The following is a 12296-nucleotide window of genomic DNA, read 5'->3' as shown; positions in this document are numbered from 1 at the left end:
ATTTTCTTATTGTGATTGTTGAATCAAAACTGATAATCCACAATTTAAAAGCACGTGACACCATAGAAGCTTAGGGAGGGTGAGAAAAGTACACAAAAGCTCACATAAATTGCTTAAAAGCTTTAACCCAAGTTTCCTTAGGAGAAAGTCAAACCAGCACAATTTTTAGATGTATTGTACAGTAAAAGGCTTCAAAGTAAATAATGAATGTATATTGCAATAATGAAACATTTTATGCATTGTTGAAATGTCAAGTTTGTGTGTTTTGTAAAATATATATACAGGTGGCCCTCGGTTTACACCGGTTCAATTTGTGCAGTTTCAGAATAACCTTTCTCCAACATAGGTGTGTCCGGTCCACGGCGTCATCCTTACTTGTGGGATATTCTCTTCCCCAACAGGAAATGGCAAAGAGTCCCAGCAAAGCTGGTCACATGATCCCTCCTAGGCTCCGCCCACCCCAGTCATTCTCTTTGCCGTTGCACAGGCAACATCTCCACGGAGATGGTTAAGAGTTTTTTGGTGTTTAAATGTAGTTTTTATTCTTCAATCAAGTGTTTATTTTAAAATAGTGCTGGTATGTACTATTTACTCTGAAACAGAAAAAAGATGAAGATTTCTGTTTGTAAGAGGAAGATGATTTTAGCAGAAGTTACTAAAATCGATTGCTGTTTCCACACAGGACTGTTGAGATGAAGTAACTTCAGTTGGGGGAAAGAGTTGGCAGACTTTTCTGCTTAAGGTATGACTGGCCATATTTCTAACAAGACTATGTAATGCTGGAAGGCTGTCATTTCCCCTTATGGGGACCGGTAGCCATTTTCTTAGTTAAATAAAAGAATAAAGGGCTTCATAAGGGCTTAAAAAACTGGTGGACATTTTTTTCTGGGCTAAAACGATTGCTTTGCTAGGCATATTGTGCAGATTCTAACTATTAATGGTTATTATAATCTTGGGGATGTTTAGAAAAACGGCAGGCACTGTGTTGGACACCTTTTTCAGATGGGGGCCTTTTCTAGTCATAGACAGAGCCTCATTTTCGCGCCACTAATGCGCAGTTGTTTTTGGAGAGCAAGGCATGCAGATGCATGTGTGAGGAGCTAAGAATCATTGAAAAAGCTTATAGAAGGCATCATTTGGTATCGTATTCCCCTCTGGGCTTGGTTGGGTCTCAGCAAAGCATATAGCTGGGACTGTATAGGGGTTAAATGTAAAAATGGCTCCGGTTCCGTTAATTTAAGGGTTAAAGCTCTGAAATTTGGTGTGCAATACTTTTAATGCTTTAAGACACTGTGGTGAAATTTTGGTGAATTTTGAACAATTCCTTCATACTTTTTCACATATTCAGTAATAAAGTGTTTTCAGTTTGAAATTTAAAGTGACAGTAACGGTTTTATTTTAAAACGTTTTTTGTGCTTTGTTGACAAGTTTAAGCCTGTTTAACATGTCTGTACCATCAGATAAGCTATGTTCTATATGTATGAAAGCCAAGGTGTCTCCCCATTTAAATTTATGTGATAATTGTGCCATAGTGTCCAAACAAAGTAAGGACAGTAATGCCACAGATAATGATATTGCCCAAGATGATTCCTCAAATGAGGGGAGTAAACATGATACTACATCATCCCCTTCTGTGTCTACACCAGTTTTGCCCACACAAGAGGCCCCTAGTACATCTAGTGCGCCAATTCTTATTACCATGCAACAATTAACGGCTGTAATGGATAACTATAGCAAACATTTTATCCAAAATGCCTACTTATCAGAGAAAGCGCAATTGCTCTGTTTTAAACACTGAAGAGCAAGAGGACGCTGATGGTAACTGTTCTGACATACCCTCACACCAATCTGAGGGGGCCATGAGGGAGGTTTTGTCTGAGGGAGAAATTTCAGATTCAGGAAAAATTTCTCAACAAGCTGAACCTGATGTTGTGACATTTAAATTTAAATTAGAACATCTCCGCGCACTGCTTAAGGAGGTATTATCTACTCTGGATGATTGTGACAATTTGGTCATTCCAGAGAAATTATGTAAGATGGACAAGTTCCTAGAGGTTCCGGTGCCCCCCGATGCTTTTCCTATACCCAAGCGGGTGGCGGACATAGTAAATAAGGAGTGGGAAAGGCCCGGCATACCTTTTGTCCCCCCCCTATATTTAAGAAATTATTTCCTATAGTCGACCCCAGAAAGGACTTATGGCAGACAGTCCCCAAGGTCGAGGGGGCGGTTTCTACTCTAAACAAACGCACTACTATTCCTATCGAAGATAGTTGTGCTTTCAAAGATCCTATGGATAAAAAATTAGAGGGTTTGCTTAAAAAGATTTTTGTTCAGCAAGGTTACCTTCTACAACCAATTTCATGCATTGTTCCTGTCACTACGGCAGCGTGTTTCTGGTTCGAGGAACTAGAAAAGTCGCTCAATAAAGAATCTTCGTATGAGGAGGTTATGGACAGAGTTCAAGCACTTAAATTGGCTAACTCTTTTATTTTAGATGCCGCTTTGCAATTAGCTAGATTAGCGGCGAAAAATTCAGGGTTTGCTATCGTGGCGCGCAGAGCGCTTTGGCTAAAGTCTTGGTCAGCGGATGTGTCTTCCAAGACAAAATTGCTTAACATCCCTTTCAAGGGTAAAACATTATTTGGACCTGATTTGAAAGAGATTATTTCAGACATCACTGGGGGAAAGGGCCATGCCCTCCCACAGGATAGGTCTTTTAAGGCTAAAAATAAGCCTAATTTTCGTCCCTTTCGCAGAAACGGACCAGCCTCTAATTCTACATCCTCTAAGCAAGAGGGTAATACTTCACAACCCAAACCAGCCTGGAGACCAATGCAAGGCTGGAACAAGGGTAAGCAGGCCAAGAAGCCTACCACTGCTACCAAAACAGCATGAAGGGATGGCCCCCGATCCGGGACCGGATCTGGTGGGGGGCAGACTTTCTCTCTTTGCTCAGGCTTGGGCAAGAGATGTTCAGGATCCTTGGGCGCTAGAAATAGTTTCTCAAGGTTATCTCCTGGAATTCAAGGAACTACCCCCAAGAGGAAGGTTCCACAGGTCTCAATTATCTTCAAACCAAATAAAAAGACAGGCATTCTTACATTGTGTAGAAGACCTGTTAAAGATGGAAGTGATTCATCCTGTTCCAATAAGAGAACAAGGGATGGGTTTTTATTCCAACCTGTTCATAGTTCCCAAAAAAGAGGGAACATTCAGACCAATTTTGGATCTCAAGATCCTAAACAAATTTCTCAAGGTTCCATCGTTCAAAATGGAAACTATTCGAACGATCTTACCTACTATCCAGGAAAATCAATTTATGACTACCGTGGATTTAAAGGATGCGTACCTACATATTCCTATCCACAAGGAACATCATCAGTTCCTAAGGTTCGCTTTTCTGGACAAGCATTACCAGTTTGTGGCACTTCCATTCGGATTAGCCACTGCTCCAAGGATTTTCACAAAGGTACTAGGGTCCCTTCTAGCGGTTCTAAGACCAAGGGGCATTGCAGTAGTACCTTACTTGGACGACATCCTGATTCAGGCGTCGTCTCTGTCAAAAGCAAAGGCTCATACGGACATCGTCCTAGCCTTTCTCAGATCTCACGGATGGAAGGTGAACAAAGAAAAAAGTTCTCTGTCCCCGTCAACAAGAGTCCCCTTCTTGGGAACAATAATAGATTCCTTAGAAATGAGGATTTTTCTGACAGAGGTCAGAAAATCAAAAATTCTAAGCTCTTGTCAAGTTCTTCATTCTGTTCTTCGTCCTTCCATAGCGCAGTGCATGGAAGTAATAGAATTGATGGTTGCAGCAATGGACATAGTTCCTTTTGCACGAATTCATCTAAGGCCATTACAACTGTGCATGCTCAGACAGTGGAATGGGGATTATACAGACTTGTCTCCGACGATTCAAGTAGATCAAAAGACCAGAGATTCACTCCGTTGGTGGCTGACCCTGGACAATCTGTCACAGGGAATGAGCTTCCGCAGACCAGAGTGGGTCATTGTCACGACCGACGCCAGTCTGGTGGGCTGGGGCGCGGTCTGGGAACCCCTGAAAGCTCAGGGTCTATGGTCTCGGGAAGAATCTCTTCTCCCGATAAACATTCTGGAACTGAGAGCAATATTCAATGCTCTCAAAGCTTGGCCTCAACTAGCAAAGGCCAAATTCATAAGGTTTCAATCAGACAACATGACGACTGTTGCATATATCAATCATCAGGGGGGAACAAGGAGTTCCCTGGCGATGGAAGAAGTGACCAAAATAATTCAATGGGCGGAGGATCACTCCTGCCACTTGTCTGCAATCCACATCCCAGGAGTGGAAAATTGGGAAGCGGATTTTCTGAGTCGTCAGACTTTCCATCCGGGGGAGTGGGAACTCCATCCGGAAATCTTTGCCCAAATAACTCAATTATGGGGCATTCCAGACATGGATCTGATGGCGTCTCGTCAGAACTTCAAGGTTCCTTGCTACGGGTCCAGATCCAGGGATCCCAAGGCGACTCTAGTAGCTGCACTAGTAGCACCTTGGACCTTCAACCTAGCTTATGTATTCCCACCGTTTCCTCTCATTCCCAGGCTGGTAGCCAGGATCAATCAGGAGAGGGCTTCGGTGATCTTGATAGCTCCTGCGTGGCCACGCAGGACTTGGCATGCAGACCTGGTGAATATGTCATCGGCTCCACCATGGAAGCTACCTTTGAGACAGGACCTTCTTGTTCAAGGTCCATTCGAACATCCGAATCTGGTTTCCCTCCAACTGACGGCTTGGAGATTGAACGCTTGATTTTATCAAAGCGTGGGTTTTCAGATTCTGTAATAGATACTCTGATTCAGGCTAGAAAGCCTGTAACTAGAAAAATTTACCATAAAATATGGAAAAAATATATCTGTTGGTGTGAATCTAAAGGATTCCCATGGAACAAGATAAAAATTCCTAAGATTCTATCCTTTCTACAAGAAGGTTTGGAGAAAGGATTATCTGCAAGTTCTCTGAAGGGACAGATCTCTTCTTTATCTGTTTTACTTCACAAAAGGCTGGCAGCTGTGCCAGATGTTCAAGCATTTGTTCAGGCTCTGGTTAGAATCAAGCCTGTTTACAGACCTTTGACTCCTCCCTGGAGTCTAAATCTAGTTCTTTCAGTTCTTCAAGGGGTTCCGTTTGAACCCTTACATTCCGTAGATATTAAGTTATTATCTTGGAAAGTTTTGTTTTTGGTTGCAATTTCTTCTGCTAGAAGAGTTTCAGAGTTATCTGCTCTGCAGTGTTCTCCGCCCTATCTGGTGTTCCATGCAGATAAGGGGGTTTTGCGTACTAAGCCTGGTTTTCTTCCGAAAGTTGTTTCTAACAAAAATATTAACCAGGAGATAGTTGTACCTTCTTTGTGTCCGAATCCAGTTTCAAAGAAGGAACGTTTGTTACACAATTTGGACGTAGTCCGTGCTCTAAAATTCTATTTAGAGGCTACTAAAGATTTCAGACAAACATCTTCCTTGTTTGTTGTTTATTCCGGTAAAAGGAGAGGTCAAAAAGCGACTTCTACCTCTCTCTCCTTTTGGCTTAAAAGCATTATCCGATTGGCTTATGAGACTGCCGGACGGCAGCCTCCTGAAAGAATCACAGCTCACTCCACTAGGGCTGTGGCTTCCACATGGGCCTTCAAGAACGAGGCTTCTGTTGACCAGATATGTAAGGCAGCGACTTGGTCTTCACTGCACACTTTTGCCAAATTTTACAAATTTGATACTTTTGCTTCTTCGGAGGCTATTTTTGGGAGAAAGGTTTTGCAAGCTGTGGTGCCTTCCGTTTAGGTGACCTGATTTGCTCCCTCCCTTCATCCGTGTCCTAAAGCTTTGGTATTGGTTCCCACAAGTAAGGATGACGCCGTGGACCGGACACACCTATGTTGGAGAAAACAGAATTTATGCTTACCTGATAAATTACTTTCTCCAACGGTGTGTCCGGTCCACGGCCCGCCCTGGTTTTTTTAATCAGGTCTGATGAATTATTTTCTCTAACTACAGTCACCACGGTATCATATGATTTCTCCTATATATATTTCCTCCTGTCCGTCGGTCGAATGACTGGGGTGGGCGGAGCCTAGGAGGGATCATGTGACCAGCTTTGCTGGGACTCTTTGCCATTTCCTGTTGGGGAAGAGAATATCCCACAAGTAAGGATGACGCCGTGGACCGGACACACCGTTGGAGAAAGTAATTTATCAGGTAAGCATAAATTCTGTTTTTTTTTCTCTTGTTAAGTGTATCCAGTCCACGGATCATCCATTACTTGTGGGATATTCTCCTTCCCAACAGGAAGTTGCAATAGGATCACCCACAGCAGAGCTGCTATATAGCTCCTCCCCTCACTGCCATATCCAGTCATTCTCTTGCAACTCTCAACTAAGATGGAGGTCGTAAGAGGACTGTGGTGTTTTATACTTAGTTTATTTCTTCAATCAAAAGTTTGTTATTTTAAATGGTACCGGAGTGTACTGTTTATCTCAGGCAGTATTTAGAAGAAGAATCTGCCTGCGTTTTCTATGATCTTAGCAGAAGTAACTAAGATCCTTTGCTGTTCTCACATATTCTGAGGAGTGAGGTAACTTCAGAGGGGGAATAGTGTGCAGGTTTTCCTGCAATAAGGTATGTGCAGTTAAAATATTTTTCTAGGGATGGAATTTGCTAGAAAATGCTGCTGATACCGAAGTAATGTAAGTAAAGCCTTAAATGCAGTGATAGCGACTGGTATCAGGCTTATTAATAGAGATACATACTCTTATAAAAGTGAATTTTAAAACGTTTGCTGGCATGTTTAATCGTTTTTTACATATGTTTGGTGATAAAACTTATTGGGGCCTAGTTTTTTTTCCACATGGCTGGCTTGAATTTTGCCTAGAAACAGTTCCCTGAGGCTTCCCACTGTTGTAATATGAGTGGGAGGGGCCTATTTTGCATTTTTTTGCACAGCAAAAATTACAGACACAGACATCCAGCTTCTTCCTGCATGATTCAGGACTTCTCTGGAGGGCTCAAAAGGCTTCAAAAGTCGTATTGAGGGAGGTAAAAAGCCACAGTAGAGCTGTGGCAGTTGTTGTGACTGTTTAAAAAACATTTTTGTCATTTGTTATTCCGTTTTTGGTATTAAGGGGTTAATCATCCATTTGCAAGTGGGTGCAATGCTCTGCTAACTTATTACATACACTGTAAAAATTTCGTTAGTGTAACTGCATTTTTTCACTGTTGTTTCAAAATTTGGGAAAATTTGTGTTTGTAAACTTGTTTTAAAGTGTTTTCCAAGCTTGCTAGTCTCATTGCTAGTCTGTTTAAACATGTCTGACACAGAGGAACCTACTTGTTCATTATGTTTGAAAGCCATGGTGGAGCCCCATAGGAGAATGTGTACTAAATGTATTGATTTCACCTTAAACAGTAAAGATCAGTCTTTATCTATAAAAGAATTATCACCAGAGGGTTCTGTCGAGGGGGAAGTTATGCCGACTAACTCCCCATGTGTCAGACCCTTCGCCTCCCGCTCAGGTGACGCACGCTAATATGGCGCCAATTACATCAGGGACGCCCATAGCGATTACCTTGCAGGACATGGCTGCAATCATGAATAATACCCTGTCAGAGGTATTATCTAGATTGCCTGAATTAAGAGGCAAGCGCGATAGCTCTGGGGTTAGGAGAGATACAGAGCGCGCAAATGCTGTTAGAGCCATGTCTGATACTGCGTCACAGTATGCAGAACATGAGGACGGAGAGCTTCAGTCTGTGGGTGACATCTCTGACTCGGGGAAACCTGATTCAGAGATTTCTAATTTTAAATTTAAGCTTGAGAACCTCCATGTATTGCTTGGGGAGGTATTAGCTGCTCTGAATGACTGTAAGACAGTTGCAATTCCAGAGAAATTGTGTAGGCTGGATAGATACTATGCGGTGCCGGTGTGTACTGACGTTTTTCCTATACCTAAAAGGCTTACAGAAATTATTAGCAAGGAGTGGGATAGACCCGGTGTGTCCTTTTCCCCACCTCCTATATTTAGAAAAATGTTTCCAATAGACGCCACTACACGGGACTTATTGCAGACGGTCCCTAAGGTGGAGGGAGCAGTTTCTACTTTAGCAAAGCGTACCACTATCCCGGTTGAGGACAGTTGTGCTTTTTCAGATCCAATGGATAAAAAATTGGAGGGTTACCTTAAGAAAATGTTTATTCAACAAGGTTTTATTTTACAGCCCCTTGCATGCATTGCGCCTGTCACTGCTGCGGCGGCATTCTGGTTTGAGGCCCTGGAAGAGGCCATCCAGACAGCTCCATTGAATGAAATTGACAAGCTTAGAACGCTTAAGCTAGCTAACTCATTTGTTTCTGATGCCATTGTTCATTTGACTAAACTAACGGCTAAGAATTCCAGATTCGCCATCCAGGCGCGTAGGGCGCTATGGCTTAAATCCTGGTCAGCTGACGTGTCTTCAAAGTCTAAATTACTCAACATTCCTTTCAAGGGGCAGACCTTATTCGGGCCTGGCTTGAAGGAAATTATTGCCGACATTACTGGAGGCAAGGGTCATAGCCTTCCTCAGGACAGGGCCAAATTAAAGGCCAAACAGTCTAATTTTCGTGCCTTTCGAAATTTCAAGGCAGGAGCAGCATCAACTTCCTCCGCTTTAAAACAAGAGGGAACTGTTGCTCATTCCAGACAGGCCTGGAAACCTAACCAGTCCTGGAACAAGGGCAAGCAGGCCAGGAAGCCTGCTGCTGCCCCCAAGACAGCATGAAGGAACGGCCCCCTATCCGGAAACAGATCTAGTGGGGGGCAGACTTTCTCTCTTCGCCCAGGCGTGGGCAAGAGATGTTCAGGATCCCTGGGCGTTGGAGATCATATCTCAGGGATATCTTCTGGACTTCAAAGCTTCTCCTCCACAAGGGAGATTTCATCTTTCAAGGTTATCATCAAACCAGATAAAGAAAGAGGCATTCCTAAGCTGTGTGCAAGACCTCCTAGTAATGGGAGTGATCCATCCAGTTCCACGGACGGAACAAGGACAGGGATTTTATTCAAATCTGTTTGTGGTTCCCAAGAAAGAGGGAACCTTCAGACCAATCTTGGATCTAAAGATCTTAAACAAATTCCATCATTCAAAATGGAAACTATTCGGACCATCCTACCCATGATCCAAGAGGGTCAATATATGACCACAGTGGACTTAAAGGATGCCTACCTTCACATACCGATTCACAAAGATCATTATCGGTACCTAAGGTTTGCCTTTCTAGACAGGCATTACCAGTTTGTAGCTCTAACCTTCGGGTTGGCTACGGCCCCGAGAATTTTTACAAAAGTTCTGGGCTCGCTTCTGGCGGTACTAAGACCGCGAGGCATAGCGGTGGCTCCGTACTTAGACGACATTCTGATACAAGCGTCAAGTTTTCAAAATGCAAAGTCTCATACAGAGATAGTTCTAGCATTTCTGAGGTCGCATGGGTGGAAAGTGAACATGGAAAAGAGTTCTCTGTTACCACTCACAAGGGTTCCCTTTCTAGGGACTCTTATAGATTCTGTAGAGATGAAGATTTACCTGACGGAGTCCAGGTTATCAAAAACCCTAAATGCTTGCCGTGTCCTTCATTCCATTCCAAGCCCATCAGTAGCTCAGTGCATGGAAGTAATCGGCTTAATGGTCGCGGCAATGGACATAGTGCCATTTGCGCGCCTGCATCTCAGACCGCTGCAACTATGCATGCTAAGTCAGTGGAATGGGGATTACTCAGATCTGTCCCCTTTACTAAATCTGGACCAGGAGTCCAGAGATTCTCTTCTCTGGTGGTTGTCGCGGGTTCATCTGTCCAAAGGAATGACTTTTCGCAGACCAGATTGGACGATTGTAACAACAGATGCCAGCCTACCAGGCTGGGTGCAGTCTGGAACTCCCTGAAGGCTCAGGGATCGTGGACTCAGGAGGAGAAACTCCTCCCAATAAACATTCTGGAATTAAGAGCAATATTCAATGCTCTTCTAGCTTGGCCTCAGTTAGCAACACTGAGGTTCATCAGATTTCAGTCGGACAACATCACAACTGTGGCTTACATCAATCATCAAGGGGGAACCAGGAGTTCCCTAGCGATGTTGGAAGTCTCGAAGATAATTCGCTGGGCAGAGTCTCACTCTTGTCACTTGTCAGCGATCCACATCCCAGGCGTGGAGAACTGGGAGGCGCACTTTCTAATTCGCCAGACCTTTCATCCGGGGGAGTGGGAACTTCACCCGGAGGTGTTTGCTCAACTGATTCTTCGTTGGGGCGAACCGGAGCTGGATCTCATGGCATCTCGCCAGAACGCCAAGCTTCCTTGTTACGGATCCAGGTCCAGGGACCCGGGAGCGGTGCTGGTAGATGCACTAGCAGCCCCTTGGGTTTTCAACATGGCTTATGTGTTTCCACCATTTCCGTTGCTACCTCGACTGATTGCCAGGATCGAACAGGAGAGAGCATCGGTGATTCCGATAGCGCCTGCGTGGCCACGCAGGACCTGCTATGCAGACCTAGTGGACATGTCGTCCTGTCCACCATGGTCTCTGCCTCTGAGGCAGGACCTTCTAATTCAGGGTCCTTTCAACCATCCAAGCCTAATTTCTCTGAGGCTGACTGCATGGAGATTGAACGCTTGATTCTATCAAAGCGTGGTTTTTCGGAGTCGGTAATTGATACATTAATACAGGCTCGGAAACCTGTTACCAGAAAAATTTACCATAAGATATGGCGTAAATATTTATATTGGTGTGAATCCAAGAGTTACTCATGGAGTAAGGTTAGGATTCCTAGGATATTGGCTTTTCTACAAGAAGGTTTAGAAAAGGGTTTATCCGCTAGTTCGTTAAAGGGACAGATTTCTGCTCTGTCTATTCTTTTACACAAACGTCTGGCAGAGAATCCAGACGTCCAGGCTTTTTGTCAGGCTTTGGCTAGGATTAAGCCTGTGTTTAAAACTGTTGCTCCTCCGTGGAGCTTAAACTTGGTTCTTAAAGTTCTTCAGGGTGTTCCGTTTGAACCCCTTCATTCCATTGATATTAAGCTTTTATCTTGGAAAGTTCTGTTTTTGATGGCTATTTCCTCGGCTCGAAGAGTCTCTGAGTTATCTGCCTTACATTGTGATAATCCTTATCTGATTTTTCATTCAGACAAGGTAGTTCTGCGTACTAAACCTGGGTTTTTACCTAAGGTTGTTTCTAACAGGAATATCAATCAAGAGATTGTTGTTCCATCATTATGTCCTAATCCTTCTTCAAAGAAGGAACGTCTTTTGCATAATCTGGACGTAGTCCGTGCCCTGAAGTTCTATTTACAGGCAACTAAAGATTTTCGGCAAACTTCTTCTCTGTCGTTTATTCTGGACAGAGGAGAGGTCAAAAGGCTTCGGCCACCTCTCTCTCTTTTTGGCTTCGTAGCATAATACGGTTAGCCTATGAGACTGCTGGACAGCAGCCCCCTGAAAGAATTACAGCTCATTCCACTAGAGCTGTGGCTTCCACCTGGGCCTTTAAGAATGAGGCCTCTGTTGAACAGATTTGCAAGGCTGCAACTTGGTCTTCGCTTCACACTTTTTCAAAATTTTACAAATTTGACACTTTTGCTTCTTCGGAGGCTGTTTTTGGGAGAAAGGTTCTACAGGCAGTGGTTCCTTCTGTTTAATGTTCCTGCCTTGTCCCTCCCATCATCCGTGTACTTTAGCTTTGGTATTGGTATCCCATAAGTAATGGATGACCCGTGGACTGAACACACTTAACAAGAGAAAACATAATTTATGCTTACCTGATAAATTTATTTCTCTTGTAGTGTGTTCAGTCCACGGCCCGCCCTGTCTTTTTTTGAGGCAGTTCTAAATTTTAATTAAAACTCCAGTCACCACTGCACCCTATAGTTTTTCCTTTCTCGTCTTGTTTCGGTCGAATGACTGGATATGACATGTGAGGGGAGGAGCTATATAGCAGCTCTGCTTGGTTGATCCTCTTGCAACTTCCTGTTGGGAAGGAGAATATATCCCATAAGTAATGGATGACCCCTGGACTGAACACACTACAAGAGAAATAAATTTATCAGGTAAGCATAAATTATGTATTTTTTAAATGAACTTATTGAAAATTATTTTTTTTTCCCACCAGTTAATCAATCTTCTCTGTGTCTTTGATTTGGTCTATATTTAACTTGGAGAATTCAAAAATATTGATAACTTTTGTTTTTTGGTTGTGATGCGTATCCATATCCACCATTTTCCTCATCAGCC

General features: G+C 43.3%; 1 protein-coding gene across 1 annotated transcript in view; it reads left to right on the top strand.

The window, feature by feature from the left end:
• Window positions 1–12296, top strand: part of RNF115 (ring finger protein 115) — a 152214-nt gene that overhangs the window by 58966 nt on the left and 80952 nt on the right. The gene's annotated exons all lie outside the window — the stretch shown is intronic.

Source organism: Bombina bombina, chromosome 1 (assembly GCF_027579735.1).
Source record: "Bombina bombina isolate aBomBom1 chromosome 1, aBomBom1.pri, whole genome shotgun sequence".
Lineage (NCBI taxonomy): Eukaryota > Metazoa > Chordata > Amphibia > Anura > Bombinatoridae > Bombina > Bombina bombina.
The sequence above is the reverse complement of the archived record's forward strand: the minus strand, read 5'-3'. Positions and strand labels throughout refer to the sequence as shown.